Here is a 22,503-nt window from a genome sequence, read left to right on the forward strand (position 1 = left end):
GGAAAAATTGTGGATACCATCAAAATCAATAAAGGTTCAGTTTGAAGAAGAGAAGCCAGTTGGAAAAGATAAATAACAATTCTTTCATAAGGATTGTGAGCATACTGATGGTAAGAAATACAGATAGGTTGGAGGCAGGGTTCTTTTCTTATCTCCACAGGAAAATACTCATCTTCAAAGAAATTAAGGGATCCTGAATAGTTACTTACTGATGGATGGACACATTTTGTAAGTATTAATTTATATATATATATATATATATATATATATATATATATGTCTTATTAAACATTTCTTTATAAATATGTAGAGCTGGTTTTGAAGTTGGACTCTGGCTCAGTCCCTCTCCAATTCCAAGCCTGTTAGTAAGAGAAAAAAAACCCAGAGTTTCTGGAGTTTCTGTCTCATGTCAAGAGCCATGATATGGGACAGAAAGAAATATGAATTTAGAAAACATCTTTGCTTTTCTTCATATCTATCACACTTTTCATTGAATATATCTATCATGCCTTTCATTGAATATATATATGTATGTCTATATTTGTCTATATGATTAATGTTTAAGTTTTTCACAATGAACAATGAGTTTTTCCTGAAGTGACATTTGAAGTTTCCAGGAAAAAGATGGGGCCCCACAACAACAACTCCACCTGGTTGATATGACGTCATGATACTGATAGCGCTACTACAAGACCTGTTTTGGATACCAGCTGCACAAGATGATCCCAACTTGGTTAGCTAAAATGGTGCACATCTTGTACAACATTCTGGCCAGACCTCCACAAAATACTCAGAGACTATTTGCAATTTTAAAAGACATTGATCTTGAAATTTAACCATCATTTTACTTTCACATGATCCCCCAGAAAGAACGTCGCCCCCATGATAGCTGGAAGTAATTCTAGAGGATGACGTCCCCTCTCCCAGTAAAGTTTACCCCTGGGTTTAGGGACATCATTTAGGGGTTGGGAGGTTGGGGGAGGAATTTTATAATCTCAGGGATCATTTTGAAAAAAAAAGAGGGAATGATGGGATAATAGATTTATAATTGTGAGTTACTGCTTTTAGACAAATATATTGGTATCGATTCTTCTATATTGATACAAAGTTAAATTATATTGACTATTGTATGCATGCATGTTTCTATGTCTGTTTAAAACATTTTTTATGTATTGACATATATTGTATTGATAAATATATATTGTATATATTTACCATATTGCAGTGTACATTTCTACCTCTGATTAAGATACTTATATAATGTTTGTGTATTGATATATATTTACCATATTGCAATGTATATTTGTACAGTGTTTATATTTTGAGGCCATTATCCTCATTTGTTACACAGTTGTTTATTGTCTTAGTTTTTAAGTTAGATAGATACTGAGAATTATATAGATAAATAGTCATCTAAGTTTGTCATTTATAATTAGACTAATCAGGTTCTCTAGATATAAAGAGATTATACTCAGTATAGATAGATAATCTTCAACTTCTTCAAAGAGTTGTAGAAAATGGCCTTTAATCTAACTCAGAGTTTTGTGATAGTGAGACACAATTGCTCCTAGCAACACCGCTCTATTCCCGAGAGAATGTTGAGCACCAAAGACACTCCACCTGGAGCCTTTCTATTTGGCAGAACTGGCCTTTGGGCAAAGAAATGCCCATACCTCAACCACTGACAGAGATTACAGAGCGTGCATCAATGGATAAAACAAGACTGTCATATCCTGCCAAGACAGGGTAAGATAGTTTTGAAAAGTTCCTTGCCTTTAATAATGGTATGTCAGTTATGTTAGGCCTTAGCCAAAGTTGGTTGACTCAACATTGCAAACGAGACTTTGGGTGATTGCCCAGGTAGTCAGTTGTCTCTGTCAATTGTTGCACATTTTGGATATATCTCATTTGTTAAGTAATATTTATTCCCTTCTCAGATCTTTGACGGAGTTGAAGATTATATAATTGTAGTTACTCTCTACATTATTTAGATTCCTTGAGATAGAATGTTTAGCAAAACCTTTGTTCTCAATATTGTTTGTTATATTTATTATTTGTTATTATTGTATATAGTTGTATTTGGTTTAGTTCTGTCTTATTTAGACAAAAAGGGGAGATGTAGGGATAAGTCCCGCCCCTTAGGGGGCGTGTTCGCCTCCGGCTAATGTTTGCCTATAAATTTGGCTAGCGTGCTCCCAGCTGCTTCTTCTGCTTTCCTGGTCTCCATGGGAATGGTGGTTCTGTAAGTCTATTTCGCCATTAAAGATATATATATATATATATATATTTACAATCTGTCTGCATTCGTTTACACCGTTAAAGCCAAGGGTAGGAGTACAGCAAGTTATCTCCTCATGGCATTGCTCTCTGTCTTGTTATGTTACACACACACACACACACACAAGATCCTCCATGCTTCCAAATCTTTAAAAGGAGAAGCTGCTACTGACAAATCAAAACCTGGAGTGGGAACAGCAGCGTGTGAACTCAGCACAAACACTCCCACCAGAGCTTTGATACGAACACTCTGATTTCTTCCCATTGTTATTTATACACCTCTCTGACTTCCTCCTGTCAAAAATCAAGGACTAAGCATATCTTGGACAGCAGATTTAATCAGTGTGTGCCTGAATTTACATTGTATCAAAGTTGAATGAGGGTTAAATAATGATTTGTCTCCTTCTGAATATGAAATGCTGCTCTGAAATTATCTAGGCGTATTCATACGTTTCATGCAAGAATATAAGTCTCAGCTATTTTTCTATTTTCTACCCTTGGCTACATCCTCTCTATCTCCCTCCATCACTCAGAATTCTCTAATACTCTGTCCGTTTCTCGTTCTCAAAAAAATTCTGGTATGATTGATTGATGGACAAATGATTTCTACAACATATCCAAAGTGTAGCATAATAAGTCATGATGGAACATCAGAGTAGTACTGACTTCAAAAATATCACCATGGCAACTAGCAAAAATTTAGTTTTGAATACAACAGTAGAAAATGACTGTCTCTCAACAAACAAAAGAAAAATACATCAGTCAAGGGTAATTTTATGTCTTGCACCTGTCTAACAAAGCTTTTAACGAAGAGCATCATTCAATGGCAACATTTTCCTCCATCTCCTTGGCTCTGAGATGAGTCAACAGTAGAACAAAGCAGAGCTTTGACCAAGAGGTAAGCTAACAAGCTCCCTGTTTACAAATGCAGTGTTCGGTGCATGGTACAAGTGTGACTGGGCTCAAAATTAATCCATCTCAGTAGGACTTTAATTTGGGAAAGCACCTAAAATATAGAACTGATAACACTTGGCTCCATCAATGTCTTTTAAAGCTCGGCCGCAATAGTCATGAGTTTCCGCTTAAGCTCCTGTCTACAGCAGTGCTGTTGTCTTACCACACTTTCTTTGGTATAGCAAGCCAGAGGAAATCCCAGAGGTGACTCTAAAATCTCATCAATCTAGCTTCAATCTGCCTCTAATCTTACTCATCAGGTGGTTTTCCCACATGTTTTACATTCTTGTATTCTTGATGTTCAGGTTCCCAGGTTTGGTTATACGATCACTGGGAAATGCTTTTTCTTAAAAGATACATGTGTTATTGCATATTAGATGATATTGTTTTGAAGTTAGAGCCTTCTGTTTGAAAAACGCTGTTACCATAGGAACTGGTTATCCAACTAGGCCTTACAAGGAAAAGTATGTCATAAATAATTGGCAATGCCCGGAGGGAGCTGTTAAACACTTGGAGCAAAGGAAGGAAAGAGTAGAGATACCAGAAAACAGCCATGGGGCCACATACCACAAAGAAAAAAACGTGTTCCTAAATACTCCAGATTCCAGTGGAGACCATAAATTGAGCTTGCAGATTCCAAATCAATTCCTGAAATGCAATGCTGCCTTCAATCTAGCTCACAGTTAAAAGAAAGAGGGTCATAAATAAAAGCTCCAAACCATATCGAGTATTAACAGTGTCCTATCCAGTGGTAAATAATGTATTTCAAAATATTGCCTACAGTATAAAGTTCAAAATAATGTTCTTACATTGAAAGACTTCAGAGCAAAGGAGTTTGAGCTCTGGGATGCAGAATGACTTAGGGCGTGACAGAGGTACAGAGGGCACTTTGGGTCCTTTACTCTGAGACCTTTATCTTTTGCAAAAAAGAATTGACTGTTAATCTTACCTACTCTCTTTTTCTCTAGAGATTCAGTCCTCACACTTTCTTTTCTATACCTGGCCCTAGCCCTTATCATTTTGCATTGGAAGAGTTGTCCCTCGGGATTTGAAAGTAACTATAGATAAACAACAAAAAATTGTGATATGACTGTGGGAATCCTGAGAAGTTAAAAATAACGTCTGAAGTCTGGAATATGGAAAGGGGCAAGGTCATCTCAGGCATTTATTTGGATGTCTCTAAAAGGACTCCTATAATACGCACTCTGCCTCGTCTCTAGTTGAGAACGGACAAAAACTTGGATCTCACTCGACACTCAGAGCTGCTCCTTTCCAGAGTCCCCCTGGAGTCACAGACCTCTCCAGAAACAGGTAGATGGGCAGTTAGTGGCAGAACAGGGGTGGAACCCCAAATTCTGATTTCTTTCTCCTTTCCACTGCTGCAGGATACAGTGCCCCAGCCTTTACCTCCCACCCTTGCTGCCACTCGGCTGTTACCATACATTAGGAGAAGACAAGAACACAGGTAGAGAGTGTTTGTCTTAATCTAGCTTTCCTGTTCTGCTGTCTTTGTGTGGTAGCAATGGTTTAAACAAGAATTCACATGCAGGCTTCTGGTTGTAAGCTAATAGATGTGTTTTCTAAACTATCCACACGCTTTAGGGAATAATGGCACGTGCAGTACTATATAACAAAACGTGTCAGGTCCTGGAGAGATGGTTTAGCTATTAAGAGTTTTTGTTGCTCTAGCAGAGGATGCAGAGGTTGGGAGACTGGTTCTTTTCAGGTGCCTCACAGCTCCATGTAATTCCTGCTTGCAGGATCCAATGCCCTCTTTTGTCATCAGAGGGCACCCAGGCCAATATGCATACACAACAAAGAGAGGCATACACAGCTAAAAATAAAATATTTTTAATAGCTGTATGACTCGGTGGGTAAAAATGCTTTCTGTGCAAAGGTGGAAACCTGTGTTCAATCCCTAGAACACACGTGATCTGACCTCTATATGTGTGCTTCCACCACAATAAGAAATAAGTAATAAACAAATATAAATTTCTTGAATATTTTAAAGAACTGTCCAGAGAGATAGCTCATCAGTTATGAGTACTCAAGCTTCCCTTCCTAGCCTCTGTGTCAGGCAGCCTACATCAGATACCCAGAGACAGAGTTTTGCAGAATTATAAGCTGCCCATAGTGGGAACCAAACTCCGGTGCTCTGGAAGAGTAGCAAGCACTCTTAACCAGTGACATATCTTCTGAAATCTCAATACATCGAATCGTTTATACAAAAGAAAGATAGATTTTAAAAAAAAAAAACAAAGACAAAGAGAGAGGAAATCAGCAAAAGTTTTGCTGTATCTCCTAGAAATATGGAAGTCAATTATATTTCCATAATGGAATCAAAATAAAAAGCAGGTGAGGGTTCTCTTTTAGAGCATAGAGAGTGAGCCTGGTGCTGGTGGAACAGGGGCTGAAGAGGCGCACAGAGGGTTCAGGGCAGTGTTCGGATGAGGCACGTGGTGACCAGAGAAAGGTGAGGGAAGAAGAAGAAAGCTGGGGCTGGGGCCACACATGCCATGACTCTCGGGTTAAACACACATCTATTGCTGTCATAACATTATACCTAAACTCAACTGTGTGATTTTCAACCATTTTGTCCAAGTTTCCTTAGCTGTGAGATTCAGCTTTTCGATGTCTTGGAGGAGAAACTCCAATTTACCCTGGTGAGTAGTGATTGGATCTGTCAGCTTAGCTAGACAATGGATACCCAGGTCTCTCCTTCATATAATTTCTGACTGCTCCTGTGAGGCTTATCATGTTATCGTGTGGATTGCAGTATTTGAATTGGTAGACTGAGGAAAACAAACTGCCCACCCTAGTGCTTGTGGGCACTATCTAATCCACTGGAGACATTAACCAAACAAAAAGGTAGAGGAAAGAGGGACTCAACTCCCAGCCTTCCTGACTGCTTGAGCTAAGACCTAATTCTTCTCAGTCCCCTTGGTCTGAGATTAAAGCAGCGGGTTTCCAAAAACATATCAAGAAACTCCTCACCCTCAGTAATTGTGTGATCCAACAAATAATTTATTAAGGATAAATCAGCACATATATGTCACACACATATATGTATCATGTAAGTACTATTATATATTATATAAAATACACACACATAAATATATATAATCAAAGCACTTTTGTCAGGAGACCCCTAATACCAAACCCTTCTTCTGTATCTATTTACACTCAAGAAAGTATCCTTCAGATTAGTGGTTTTATATGCCATCTATCCATTGAATACTCACATATTTAATGTCTATTTCACCTTTTTCTGGGTGTTCTATATACACATAAATGCCTACATAATATGCTTACATGTGTATCTCATAGGCATTTCAAACTTATTATAATTTAAATTAATTTCTCTCCTACAGTTATATTCTTCTGACCCTTTACATACCAAATATAGAGGAAAATATAGATACTCCAGGTGATAAAACTGTTGTTGACTCATTTCTCTCCCAAAGATCATATTCAGTGCTTCAAGAAACCTAGCTGTCTACATTCAATCACTCTCTGTGATTTTCACCCACAGTAGATGAAACCCAGTGATCACTAATGTGCCATGGTGTTCCTCAAATTCATGGCGTGGCAATGTGACCTGCTCATTCTCCCTTCAACAGTGGAGCTTCTGTTCCCACTCCTTGAGAATTATAACAGGAGTCACAAAACTAAGAACACACTTACCTTGTGAGAAACCACTTGCAATCATTTTCAGTAATCTTAACCAACTTGATACTTTGTCATGAAATATCATTTCTACTTGAAAGCGTATCTGACACATTGAAATTTTTCAGACTTAGACAATTGGCAGAGTATTTTCTAAGAAATAAACAAAAGAGAGTTTTGTCTGTCACTTCAAGGAAAATCACTGACACTAATTAGTGACATGACAAAATTCAAAATCGCAAATAAAAATTAGGATTTTTAGAAAAAATATATTTATGTTTATGTGGTAGCCTGATTTTCAAAAGTAATCATTTTTTTCTGAAAATAGTGGTTATATCAAAATATTGTTAAGATTATATTAAATTTGCATTGGTTTTGGATAATTTGACACACATGAAGAAATAATATTTCTAAAGCACTAATGAATATTTTTAAAAATTATATCCAAAGAAAAGAGAAAGAAATGAGTTTTCACATCTCAGAAATGATATTTTTTTCATAATCCTCACTACAATTAATATTCACGGACTTTCAATCATGTCAAGGCTCACCTGTTACATAGATACCTGATTGCCCATGTTTCTCATGTTTATAATAGCCTCATTATTAGACCAATCATCAGTGTGCTGAATGAAGGAAGCATCATACTTATATGTAAGGAAGTTTGAGTCAGTCATTAAAAAAAGAGGAATAAAATTATGTCTTTTGAAGGTAATGAATGAAACCACAGATCGTTACATTAAGCAAAACAAGCCAGTCGCATGAAGACACGCTTCTTGTGTTTCTCTCTTTTGTGGAAGTTTAATTGGAGGGGGAAGAACTGGAAAGGAAGTTAGAGTTACTTTGAATGTGGAAGGGGAAGAGGAAAGGAAAGGCATGGAAGAGTAAGAAATAGTTACTAGTGGAGTAATGTTCCTAACATATGTTAGAAGCATGTGCAAAAACTTTATAAGAAAATTCATTTCTTTGCACAATTTATATTAATTTATGGATATCTTTGCAAAACTATAAATTATAGAACATAAATATAACATTAACATCAAATAATATCTATCATTATCTTTCTAAAAGCTGATAAAATAATTCATCTTTACAAATGTTGGTATAGATGAGGCTAAATTTCATTCAAATGTTTCAACCCTATAATCACGAATGATTAGATCCAGAAGCAGAGAATTTCTGACTTCTAAGGAGAGACGTCTGCATCAGTTTCAGGGTCACTCCATTTCCTTTGCTTTGGAAAATCACTTCAGACAATGTTATTGATGATAATGTTTACTGAATTTTACATTATGTTAAAAATTTTAATATATTTAAATGTGTGTGTGGTGTTTAGGAGCATTCATGTGTGTGCATGTGAGTGCCTGCCTACATACGAGCATGCTGGAATGTGCATCACATGAATACAGTACCAACAGATGCCAGAAGAGGGCACTGGATCCCCTAGAACTGTGATAGTTGTGAGTGGCTGTGTATGTGCTGGGAGCTCCAGTCTTTTCAAGAGCAACAAGTGCTCTTAACCCCTGAATCATCTCTCCAGGACATATGTTTGTTATCTTAAACGAATCAATAGGTAATTTTTTTAAATTTCTGGCAATTTAATTTTCAATATAACAAATATTGATAGCCATAGCTTTCGTATAATAAAGGTCTTTGACATCTTCAATAATTTTTAAGAGGACAAATAATTGTTTTTTAACTGCTAAAGAATTCTGATCTAAACTTCCAAACTATAAAATGCCCATAGCATTGCCTAATGGTAAGCATCCAGTACTTTATCCAGATTAGTAATCTATCTTCCCCCAAACTGACGTACGGAAGTGTGCCACAAAGATAACAAGCATCTGCCCATCTCTACTCACATGCATTTATCCTCTGCCTATGTGTGATGGCTATTCTTGATTGTCTACCTGACTCTATCTGGAATCAACTATAATCAGAAATGGACGGCCCAATTGTGAACTGAATCTTGAGGCAAGAAGACACATGTTTTTAATTCACATTTTGAGACTAGAAGACTCAAGCTTTGGATCCAGATCTTGAGGCTGAATGACACACGCCTTTAATCAATGAGGAAGGAAGACGCACCTTTAATCTGGAGCACACCATCTATGGGAAGCCTACATAAGGCCAAGGGAAGAAGGAGCACTTCATCCACACCAGCTTGCCCTCACCTTGCTAGCATACATTTTTCTCACTGGCATTGGAGCCTACTTCTTCGGGATTCCAGCAACACTGAAGACCAGCTGACACCCAGTCTGGTGAGAATTAGAAACTACTAGATTCTTGGACTTTACATTTCCAACTAGTCATTTTAGGACTATAGCTCATAAGTTATTCCATAAACTCCCTTCTATATAGAGAGAAAATAATTCATTCCATAAGTTCTGTGACTCTAGAGAACCCTGACTGGCACTATGACATGTTATTTTTTCTTAAATGAAGGTGATTTGCTTCCTGACTGCATTCTAGTTTCCCTAGGGATACCATATCAAAAATATTTTCTCCTATCACCGTACATGAGAGAGACTAGAACAAAAACAGGAGGACCCTGTGCATCTTGATGTTACAGTAAGTTTGTTTTTTCTCTTTTCTATTGTAGTCCTTATTATGAAATTTCAAACATATAGAACTATTATAACAAATCATGCATACACCAATATTTTGTATTTTAATATAAACATTTGATATTAATTTTATTGTTTTATAGATTTAATTACCCTTTAATATAGCTAGACATCATGATTGGTATCATATATACATATATATGTATATATGTGTGAAAAGAAGTATATATGTATACATATAAATATATATATATATATACATCTTTGAAGTGTAAGGACATTTTCTTGTATCATTAAACAACTGTCATATTTCACAAAACTAACATCTCCCTCATGAAATACACTTCTGTGGCTAAATGTCACTCTGTGGTTTAGGTTATAGCTTTTTTAAGTTAGCTTTACAAACTGAAATGATTTTAATACGTCCAAAGACAAAAATGACAGCAACAACAAGTCATTTTTCAGAGCATGGCATTCTGACTAACATTAGGTATTACTGATATATTCTGTTTTATCTATACTAATGTTTGAGCAATGCTCTGTCATTTTAGCTAGTGCTAGTTTTTGTTTCCATGGTGACCAATGATGGTGAATGTTTTTATTCATGCCTAGTTTCCATCGGTGAGTCTCCTTTTATGATGTAAAGTTCTTGTTAGGGTGTTCTACCATTTTGTTATTTTCTTTATAATCTGCTATAAGAATATTTTGTGGATATTTTTTTACTGTCTTCTACATTTTTAAACTATCTTTATAACAACATATGTTCTAAATTTTGTGTATAACTAGGGAAACTATCAACCTTTTCAAATGACTTTTAATATTTGTTTTGTGATGTTGCTTTCTATGTCCTAGCTAAGAGCTATTTATTAGCCTCACCGCAGGCACATTCTCCTGCGTTTGCTTCTGGAAACTTTCATGTGTGGACTTAATGTCTATTTCAAAGTTCTTTCTGTGGAAGGTGTGAAATAAGTTTTGAAGTTCATCTTCCTACTTGAGAATCCAGCTGTGTTTCTTATTGAAAGGACATTTTCTTCTCACCTGAGTACATGAGGAGCTCATAATTACTTGGACTTGGTTTGGTCATCAGGAAATACTAGGTGAACTCAAGGTGCGTGGTATCTTAAAAGAATGTAAGGCTATCAAGAATGTGACACACAGGGAAAGAGTGACAGGTGTTCAAGATTGTACGAGACTAAACTAAATCATTATTTGATATTATATGAGCTCCTATGTGAGACTCTAGAATATAAAGGAAAATGACATGTTTTCAGATCACTTGATGAAGTTTGAATTCGAATCTATGATTTGGATAGTAGTGTGATATCTGTATTGATTTCCTGGCCTGGAAATGGGCATGGGGCTTGGTATCTTATTTTCTACAACATTTACAACAGGGTAATTTCATTCAAAAAATTTATTCAAAAAATAAAAATTGACTTACGAAAAGAAGAAAAGTGGTAGAGTAAGATACAATAAAATTCTAATAGATGAGAAAGTTGGTTGAATAAGTATTTTATTCAAACATTTAGCTCTTCTCTGCCTTTCAAATCATCACAAAAGATGTTACTATAGAAAAGAATTACTCAGAGTTACATAAACGTATCTTGCTTTAGAAAGGAATGGGACATTTCACAACTGCAACACATTTGGAAAGAATTTCAATAAAATATTATCAGTCATAAAAATGTTCTTAGTTTCTGATCTGCCAATTCAATTCTTGAGCATTAATAATAATAGTAATCATAGTAAGTGAAGTATGCAGAAAATGTATCTTAGAATTATATATAAGGAAGCAATATTGAAGGTGTCATGATTTTGAACACTGAGTGACGTCTCCAGTAATGACAGCACATGACTTAATAGAGCATAAAATAAGTAAATGTGCTTAAGCATAGAAGAAAAGTAAATGCATATGCTTACAATTAAGTAATACACATTTTCAGAAATGAAAATTTTAGATATAACTATGTTCCTTCTACAACTAGTATGGCGTCCCCTCAACACTAAACATCTTTAAGGGAATTGAGGCAATGGGTGCCTATGGCTCCTTGAGCTTGAAATGTAATAGAAGTCAGTTAAGGTGTAGGAAAAGTTATCAGGAGATGTTTTCATTACTTCCGGTTATTAATAAAGAAGAAAATGTCAAGGGAATATGGAGAAAGTTAAAATGTGGGTAGAAACTTGAGCAGCATGGACAGATATCATTTCTCTTCTGCTTAAACACTTCGTACTGTGTAAAATGCACACAATAATAATGACCTATATGGCAGCAGCAGTAGAAAGATATTATGAAGAGAAAGTAAAATTAATGTGAGTCAGCGATTACAAAATTACAGATATTAGTTGACTTCAGAATGTATAACATATGAAATTAACCAAATTGATTATTTCGTTGGCAGAGAAGGAAAACGTGAAGGGGAAAATCTTATTTTTAAAGAATGATAAATTCCGCCTTCAGTATGCTTTATGTTAAAAAAAAAAGTATTAATTTAGGAGTACTGTGATGAGGGAGAAAACTGAGGACAGGGTGCAAAAGTATCACCTTTGAAGAGATTATTACCATAACCAAAAGTAAATGAAAAGTATTTCTATTTTAAGGCAATATCTTAGCAGAGACTATAAAGAAAAACAAAGCTTTAAGAGTTTCAAATGCCATTCCAGTCAATAATAGAGGAATGGTTTGGCTATCATCAGAAAACCCATGCCTCTCAATTTTTACTCCATTTTTATATAACCCCTTTATTTGACCAAGGGTAAGGTTTGGATGTCGAATTCTGGGCATGAGGATGGGGCTGTCATAAATGGTATTAATGCCCTTATAGGACCATCCTAGTTCAGTTCTCTACCACATAAATTTGCAGTAAGTCACCTGCCTGTGACTTAAAATGGCCCTCACTTAGCCGTGCTAGCATCCAAACCTCAGCTTGGCAGCCACAACACAAGACAGAAATTCCTGTGACTGCAGGCTATGGCCTTTCCTGCTTTGTTACTGAGGCTTAAACTGGTAAAGGCAATTTTCCTCCTTGTTTTATTTATGTCTGCTTTTGTATTTGTCCTTTTTCTTCATTCTTCCACCTCTTTTTTAATTTGTCAAGTATTTTCAGACTTCATTTCAGTTCCTCTATTGGGTCTCAGCTATACACTGTAGCTATATTTGTCTGGTTTGGTTTCCTGGATCTTCTCAGATACATATAAATACATGCATACACACATATGCATGTATTTATATGTATGCATATAAATATATGTATACATATATTTATGTATATATTTACATATGCATATAAAATATGTGCATTGAGTATATATAAGTAGATGTGATACATATTGTTGTAGGAGGTTCATCTTTCTATGTGTTGCTTTCTTTGGTTGAATAAAGAAAATTGCCTTGGCCTTTTGATAGAAAACTGTCTTGCCCTTAGGTGGGCAGAGTAGACAGAACAGAATGCTGGGAGAAAGAAGGCACGCAGAGAGAGCTGCCATGGAGTCAGTCATCAGGTTAGACATGCTGAATCTTTCCCAATAAGCAATGACCTCGTGGTGACATACAGATTATTAGAAATAGGTGGAATCAAGATGTGAGAGTTAGCCAATAAGAGGCTAGATATAATGGGCCAGGCAGTGTTTTGATTAATACAGTTTCCGTGTGGTTATTTCAGGGTCTAAGCTAGCCGGGCAGCTGGAAGCGGCCTGCCGCTCCTCTTACAACAACATATAATGTATATGGATTGCTGTATTGCATTTGAGTTGGTGTGACCAAATACATGACTACAAGACAGAAACAGCTTAAAAGAAAAAGAAGGGTTGGTGTGGGCTTGAGTTTCAAAGGTTTCCATACACCGTCATTTGGTTCATTGTGCTCCAGCAGAACATGGTCGTGAGGGCATTTAATGGAGATATTCTCGCCCTTTTGAAAATTGGAAGCCCAGTAGTTAAACAACAAGGATCCAGGAACAAGATGTCCCTACAGAACTATACATTGTGACCTACTTCCCTCAATCAGTTGCCACCTCCTAAAGTTTTCAAGCAGGGTGATTTCGATAGTGTTATTCAATTTACTGAAACTGTGCAGTATTATACAAATTACATATATTCAGCAAAAATACTGTTTAGTTGCAGATGCTCACTATCTCTGAGTCTCACAATCTTTCCATAATTTCTCCCACAATGATTGATAAACTTTGGGGGGAAGGATAAGGTATAGACATCTGACTTAGAGCTAATCACACCACAGTCTCTTACTCTCTGCATATTGCTCAGGTTTTGGATTGCTGTGTTAATCATTTATATTTATATGCACATACGCGCACACACACACACATACATACAAACATACATATACACATACATACAGTTTTATGAGTATTCAGAGATGTACTAATCTATAGATTTATAGATAAGAACTTAGGGGGTAGTTCATTACTATGTCATTTTGCAGAATAAAGGAATTTTTATATTTTTAAATTTTTCATTCACTGATTTTCGAATGACATCATGCATATTTTGCATTTGTGAATCATGTACAATCTCCTCCATAATTTTTTCATACCTACTGTTCCTTTCTCTATGATGATCCCTAGAATGAAATTGCTGAACACAGAGAAACATGGCTGTTCAAGGTACCGAGAATCAGTGCTCAACTCTCAACTCATATTTATTCCTTCTAAGGATTATAAAATAATGAATAGGGTATAGTAAGAATATAAAAATCACAATATTGGAAGAAGAGTTCAGCAATGGAGTCTTCTGGTCATGACAGTGCCAGAAAAGCACTGTCTCACAGTGTCTATGGCTGCCAGCAAAGGACCTATGCAAGACGGGGATTCTCAACAATTCTGCAGATCAGGGGAAGGCATGTGTGTGCGCATGTGTGTGTGTGATGTAGTGTGGCGTGTGTGCTTGTGTGTGTAGTGTGGTGTGTGTGTGGTGTGTGTGATATAGTAAGGTGTGGTGTGTGTGTGTGTGTGTGATGTGGTGTGTGTGGTGTAGTGTGGAGGGCTTAGTGTGGTGTATGTGTGTTTAGTATAGTGTGATGTGTGTGTTATAGTGTGGTATGTGTATGTGTGTTTGGTGTAATGTGGTATGTATGTATATGTGTGTGCGTGTGTTTGGTGAAGTGTGGTATATGTGTGTGTGTGGTGTAGTGTGATGTAGTATTGTGTGTGTGTGTGTGTGTGTTACAGTGTGGTGTGTGTATGCCACTGCATGAATGTGGAGATCAGAAGATAACTTTTCAGAAGTTGGCTCTCTTCCTCTCTCATGTTTTTGAGGCACAGTCTCTCTTACAATTTCTGTTGCTGGAGAGAAACTTCTGCGCAATTATCCATCTTTGCTTTCCATCTCTGTCACAAGGTGTCAGGGGACATTACAGGTTCCAGCCATCATATCTACCTCTTTTACAGTGTTCTAGGGTCTGATCGCAGGTTGTGAAGATTGCATGGCAAATGCTTTGACTAGCTGCCTTGAGTCCTTTCTTTAATGCCCACTCTATCAACTGACTGCTAGAAAAATCAGCTTTCTTTTTATTGGTATGAAGGAAACTTTAGACCCTCCATTTCTTTCTCTTATTTCAGCCAATGATAATTTGTAGGCTGCCTCCCTGTCAGGAATCTCACTCCCAACATTTACTGGATCCTGTGGCCTTTAGACTTTCTCAATTTAAACCCCAGTTTCAAAATCACAATCCAGAACCTAACAGTTGGACTGCAATCAATCCCGGTTCTATTCTAAGACCCCCCGCAGTTGTAACAGGAGGGTCAGAATATCAGCACAAAACAGATAGAGCCACTAGGGGTTTCTCGTGGCATTCCAAGAGGGCAAAGCTACTGTGAGAAATGATAGTGTATGGGCAGAAACATGGCACTGTGTCCATTCATAATTGACAGAATTTGACTATATCCTTTAAGAAGCCTAAATACTTTTGGCAATAAAAACTACTTTTCTTATTTATCAGATAAAGATCTGTTTGAATTACAACTGGTAACCTTCCAAAGAATACAATGAAATGAATCTGCATACATTGGTGATAGGAACTGAAATCTGTCCAACTGCTCTAGGTAACAAGGAGGTAATATCTGTCAAGCACTTTGAGGGGTATCCTGGGAGTGGATAAGACATTTATCCTATGAGAATATTCATCAACTTATAAAAAGATGTCTTATCTCAAATGCGCCTGAAACAGACCCAAAGGCAAGGACTTATCACAAGTGATTACCTAAGGAAGGGCTCCAAGGGGAAGGTGAATGAAGGCAGAAGAGTCACCAGCAGAAAAAGCAATGAGACCAAGCAAGGATGCAATTACTAGGAAAGCTTCAGGCAAGCCCCTGCTGATCCCTTCCCTTGGGGACCTGCGGAGATGAAGTCAAGCCCCACCAGAGGCAATGCTTCTGTGATGTCTTATCTGGACACTTGCCAGTCATTGTTCCAGCACTGAATTTCACAGACATTAATGATGCTGTTACATCAGGTGTAATATTCACAGAGTTTATTATAAAACAAAAGCTGAAACAACTTAACATTTGTATGGCAATAAAAATATTCATAACTATTGTATATTCAGCCCTTAAAGAACATTTAATATGGAAAAACAAGACTCGAAAATTCCATCTTTAAATTACACGGTATAAAACTATGAATATCTATTACCCAAATCATATTTAAGAAAAAACAAGAACAGATATACCATGATAAATCAGTACGTTGTCTACTTCATGGTCTGTAGTTTCATATTGCTATTCTATAATGCATGAATAATACATTTTCATAGAAAATAAGTTAGAATAGAATCAAGTGGGGTGAGAACATGTTGGCATTAACACATGTAAATGTAAATGAGCAAATTGAATTTGTCCCAGTGTCACATCTCTTATTGGCTACTGTCAATTGAAAACTAAAGTGTTTTCTCATCTTACTCCCAGTTTCTCCAGCTTTATAGAACAATATTTTTGAGGTGTGTGACTTTTTGAGGCAAGGTTTTTTTGTGTAAAACCTCTAGGTTTCTTGGAATTTGCTTTGTTGACCAGGCTGTTCTTGATCTTACAGATCTTGAGATCTGCCTGTCTCTGGCTTACAAGTGCTGGGATTAAAGGCATGAGCCACCACCCTGACAATCTTAAATGTCATGGGTGTATCCGGGGTTTGAGAACACTAAGTGCATATGTGTGGGAGTATATGCATATGAAAGTGACTGTGTATACCTTGACTTCAATAGGGTATTTAGTAAATATACATCCTATAGTAGATTATGGACTGTGAATTAGAGAAAGAAAAAGACAGATTTCACAAAGATCTTAGTATACTACAAAAGGAAAATCTGAGCTTGTTTGTTTTTGTGTGACTTCACAATATGTGAATTTAAATTGAAATTAAGCATGAGAAATTTCAGTAAATAATTTAAATATAAAGAAGAGAAAGTACGAATTCTAAATAGAAATAATTCTAACTATAAATATAGGACTGGCATTTTGACCTTACTGTACAATCTGTTTAACATCCTTGAGTAACATAAAAGAACATTATCACATCGCAGATTAAGCCTGCTACAAAAATCATTTTTTCCGATCTCTTTTGAAAAGAGGTCTAGATTGTATGACAATGTGTAATGAAACACATCTCTGCCTGTGCCACACTCCTTGTCTTATAGGGAGTTTTACCAAAGCACAAGTCCTCAGAGTGAGGCAATGTCTGAAAATTCAAGGAAAATTGTTATTTTGTATTAGAGTTGCATTGTTGTTTTATTGTCCAAAGAAAACCCAAATCTTATTTATTTTAAAGTCATTTGAATATTCTTACCCTGCAGGTATAAAGCAAAATCACTGTCTTAATTAGGGGTGGAAGTTTGATCTGTAGAATAAATGTTTCATCTCCATCATCATGTTAGGGCTGTAGATCAGGAGGCATGAAGAAAAGAAAATTATTTCTCACACTCCTGGAAGCTGGAAGTCTGAAATCAAAATGTCATTAAAGTGGGTTTCCTTGATAGCTCTCTTCTTGGCCTGAAAATGACAGTCTCTTATCTAGTTTTTATATCATTTTCATGCCAAACTCTTATGTGCTCCGAATGTGTCTCCCAGTCTTTTAGCGATGCCATGCAGATTTGATTGCAGCCCACTCTAAATATTTTGTTTTGGATTAATAATTTCATTAAGGCCTCCATCTCTAAATGTGATTGTATTGGGGGGGGGGGTATAAGGGTATATGGCTCCAACATATAAACTGGGGACAGTAAGAAGAAAGGAGAAACAATTTAACTCATAATAGTCGCCAGATAATATATGCCACTTTTCAAAGAAAACTTTGAAAAGACTCCTCATGGCTCATAGTTGTTGACTATAGAAGACTCAGAGAATGATGTTTTAGTTATCTACTAATACAAAACTGAAAAGAACACTCTTCAGAACCATGCGGAAGACAGGCAAACACTCCACCCACCAAGGTCTCCCCGAGCAGCACTGAGCACCCATCCCCTGAGAAAGCACATGTCTTTGCAATCAGAGCACCTAAGTAGGAAAGAAATTTAGTCTTGGCCCATAGATCTAATGTAGCCTACATTAGGCATAAAAACCAACTCCCTGGTTTCATCTGTTGTTTCTAATCAGCAAATGCAGAGAAGTTACAGTTATCAAAACGTTTACCAGCACTGAATCCCAGCAAATTCCAATGAAAGGTAAAGCCTAAACCAACCCACTGTTGTGTTCATTTATTCAAAAAGATGTTTTATTCTCATTTTAGTTTTATTCCTGTTTTGTAAAAATATTTTCTGTTCTTCCTTCATACACTTAAATACAAAGTTTTATTTCAAGACCCAATAACAATTCACCTCTGGTAGGATTTCTGCAAATATTTTTAGTCTGAGTTTCCCCTTATCTCTTCACTTATGAGAAGGCAAAATCTATAGTTTCTCTTCTATATAACAGTTGATATAATGTATGAGGTGGGTTAAATATGCATTGACTAGCAGATTGTTATATCTTTATCACTACCATTATACATGATAGTTTTCTCAATTCTGGATTCATGAAACCTAAAATCAAGATGTCAGCACACAGTCTAGTATTTGAGTATATAAAGGATTAGATGTTATTTTGCAAGCAGAATATTGTTCAAAAAGTAAAAACATGTTTATATCAATCACATTTCATAATAATAAACATAATAAGAAAACCACATTAACCTTCCAGAAGCATGATGATAGTAATTAAACCCCCTCCTCACCCATCATCCAGGGTCTTCTCAGCAGCACTGAGCACCCATCCTCTGAAAAGGAACACATTTTTTCAATAGAGCATCTAAGAGAAAAACATGGTCCATGGACTTACTGCATAAACATAAAATGAAACTGACTTGTCTCGTCATCTTGTTCTAAGCAACATAGTTGCTTTTATTGGTTAATGAAAACATAAGCTACTTTCAGTCAATGGCTTAACAGAATATAACCAGGCTTGAAAATAGACAGAAGGCATAGTCAGAGAGAAATCATGGAGCTGTCTCCACACACAGATGCCTCCATCGGTGACCACTGAACTTTTGCCAGTAGGCCACAACCTCGTGGTGATACACAGATTAGTAGAAATGGGTTAATTTAAGGTGTAAGAGTTAGCCAATAAGAAACTAGAGATAATAGACAAAGCAGTGATTTAATTAATAGAGTTTCTGTGTGATTATTTTGAGTCAGGGTGGTCAGGAAACTAATGAGTGGTCTCCACCAACAATATGCAACCAAGTTCAACAGTTACTACCAATAACTTCTTTATCACTATTATATAAGCATGATTTTGTGCTTAGTAAGAAAAACAAGCAAAGAAACAAACAATTATTTTGATTTGGATTTTCAAGACAGGGTTTCTTTGTAGCTTTGGAGCCTGACCTGGAGTTAGCTTTTGTAGACCAGGCTGTCCTTGAACTCACAAAGATCTGTCTGCCTCTGCCTCCTGATTTCTGGGATTAAAGGTACGTGCCATCACTTCCAGGCAACAATTTTAATATTTTAATAGGGATTTTTGCATGTAACAGCACATTTTATCATGTTATAGCTGAAAGAGTGAATACCCATATTTCCATGTCCAGAAAAAGATGTAAACCTGGAATCTCAAGTGGAAAATTTCTAATGGAGATGAGTCATGTTCACATTATAGTTATAATTGAAATTGTTGAAGAAGATAGATTGACTCACTATCTAAAAGGAGGAAATGCTGAAAATACAAAATTAACGAGAACTCCAAGAAGTACCAGAAGGAATAAGTTGAGTAAAACAGTTGTCTAAGTGAATTAAAATGAGGCAAGAGAAACAGAAGGAAAATCAAAGGTCAACTCTCACCAGCATCTCTGTGCCCTGCCCATTCTCCTCCTCTCTAAACACTGCTTCGTTGCACCCATCATCCCTGCTTCACAACTTCCCCACATCCTTTCACGACATTCTTTTCAAAGCCTATCCTGACAACTTTTTTTACTCCAGTGTTTCAGAGAGGCCTCCAGCACTTACATAAAGCTTTAGATCCATCTTTTTTATGTCCCCTGTACAATCAAAATCTAAACACACCAAGTATTTCCTTAAGTGACTTCACTACATTATCTTTCAATGACAATGAACTTCTCAGAAAATTGCAGTCAGCAAAGATTTATTTTATCACCATTCCTACTGTCTCCATGTGAGATCTAGGATGCGAGTATCTATTTCATAGCACGGGGAGATCTCCAAAAGTCATTTTCATTGTACTATCTTGCAATATTTAAGTTATTCCAGATATTAAGCATGATAATGGTTTACAATACTTGAAATGAATTGTGACTTTTTCCCCCCAACAGAAACAGATCTTTATATCAAATTAACCATTTTTGAGCTTTGTCCTGTGTCCCGTATCTGTTACCAGGTTCCAGGAAGCATTGAGTATCTTCCTAATAAAATCTAGGAGCACCATAGAGTACTATGTTGGGGATTGAACCAAGGGAAAAAAACATCCCTTGGAAATAACCATTGCTAATATTTACTTTAATATTTTACTTATGCGTGCATGTGACTGTCTTGTAGTCAACTTACATGCTGGTGTTCCTAGAGACCAAAACAGGGTTTTGGGTCACATAGAGCAGGCAGTTGTGAGCCTTTGTACTTGGGTGCTGTGAAAATAACTCAGGTCCTGAAATGCAGCAAGCACTATTAACTGATAAGCTATTTTCTGGCCACTAAAATGAAGTTTTTAAAAATGAATAATGATCTTTGTGTCTTCTTTAAAAAATTAATTTGGATGACTAAAATGATAGTTCAGTAAACAGGATGCTTGCTATGAAAGTATTTGGACATAAATTCAGATAATCAGCACCCACATAGAAGCCGGGCATGTTAGGACATGGCTGTAAGCCCAGAATTACTGAGATGATACATAGGCAGTCAGATGTATCGAATTAACCAGGCTTGCTCAAGAGTAACAGGAATACTTTAATGGTTAAAGAGGGGAAAAACTTACACTACAAGAATAGGAGTTCTGAAATCCGATAGGTCCAGTGGGCACTGCAAAAGGAGAGAACACGCGGCTAGATTCCCCCAGTTTTTCTTCCTGGGGAGCAGGTTGCCATGCCCTAATTAGCTGTGATTGGTTAATAGAGTTTTCCCATCAGTCAGACCCTAATAGGCACTAGCAAGCTTGTCTATCTGAAACAGTATGTTTTGGATTCATTGAAGAGATACTGTCTCAAAAAATAAGAAGGATTGCAATTAAGAAAGACATCTAAAGTCAATATCTGGCCTCTACATGTACCACACAGGCAAAAGTACATGCACATGTATGCATACATGTATAATGTACCTAACCACAAATTAATTTTTGATCATTACATAAAAACATAAAAGTATATCTGTTTATCTGTCATTGCATGATATCTATTATATATAGTCATTCAAATATATATTCAAATATTTATCATTTTGTTTTCAGTAAAGACTTTCAAGAATCTTCCATTAGACTTTTTGAAATGTACAGGAGATTACTGTCACCTCTGTCCACTCTGTTGTGCACTATTAGACCAGACCTTTCTCCTCCCATCAGAATGGATGCTTCAACCCTCCTCCATTCTATTCTTCTCTCCTAGTCTTCTCACCTGGGGTCATCTCCATTTTGTCAATAGCTAAAACATTAAGTTTTTCGACTTTACACATGAGTGACATCATGTCATGTTTCTCTTTCTGCTCATGATTTATTTCACTCCCATAAAGATATCTAGTTTCTTTCACGCTGCCACAAAAGACAAGATGGTTTTTTTTTTAGGTCTGAACAGTAGTCCATCATGTATGTGTGCAGCATTTTCTTTACGCATTCATCAACTGGTGGACGTTTCAGTGTGTTCCATATCATATGTAAGTCGTGTTGCAGTAAACATAGGAGTACGAGATGTCTTTTCAACATACTTGTTTAATTCCCTTTAACTTTGCAGTGACATTCCTGGCTGACACAGTGTTTTACTGTGCATATGTGTGTATGCAGAGGTTTAAATTGAGAGGCTCATGGATGTTAAGCATGTGTTCTACCACTGAACTGTACATTAAACTCTGTCACATGAGGAGCCTCCACAGATTTACGTCCTGATTATGGCCATTTACAGTCCTACCAACAGAATACACAAGGGTTCTTTTTTTCTCCATACTCTTGCTAACTCCTGTCACTTTTAGTCATTGTGAAAGTTGGCATCTTACGGAAGTGAAATGGATTTTATTTGCATTTCCCTATGGTCAGTAGCATTAGATACTATTTCAGGGTTACAACTGTGTTCAGTGTGTTTTTCTTTTGAGACATCTCTAAGTCTATTACCCATTTTTTTCTGTGTGTGTTTGCTTTTTGTCATTGAACTTCCCAATTTTTTTATAATTTTATCTGCATATTAACTAATCCCTTGTCAATAAACCATTTGCACCATTGTGAAGATTGACTCATTCTGATTATTCCCTTTGATAAGAGAAACTGTTTAATAAGATATGATTTTGATGATACAATGTTGCTTTAATTTCCTGTGATTTTTGTGGTCTTATCCAAAGACTCTTTTTCTGTTTCAA

This window comes from Microtus oregoni, unplaced genomic scaffold (genome assembly GCF_018167655.1).
Source record: "Microtus oregoni isolate MIOR12 unplaced genomic scaffold, Mior012 000036F_ref0000092, whole genome shotgun sequence".
Lineage (NCBI taxonomy): Eukaryota > Metazoa > Chordata > Mammalia > Rodentia > Cricetidae > Microtus > Microtus oregoni.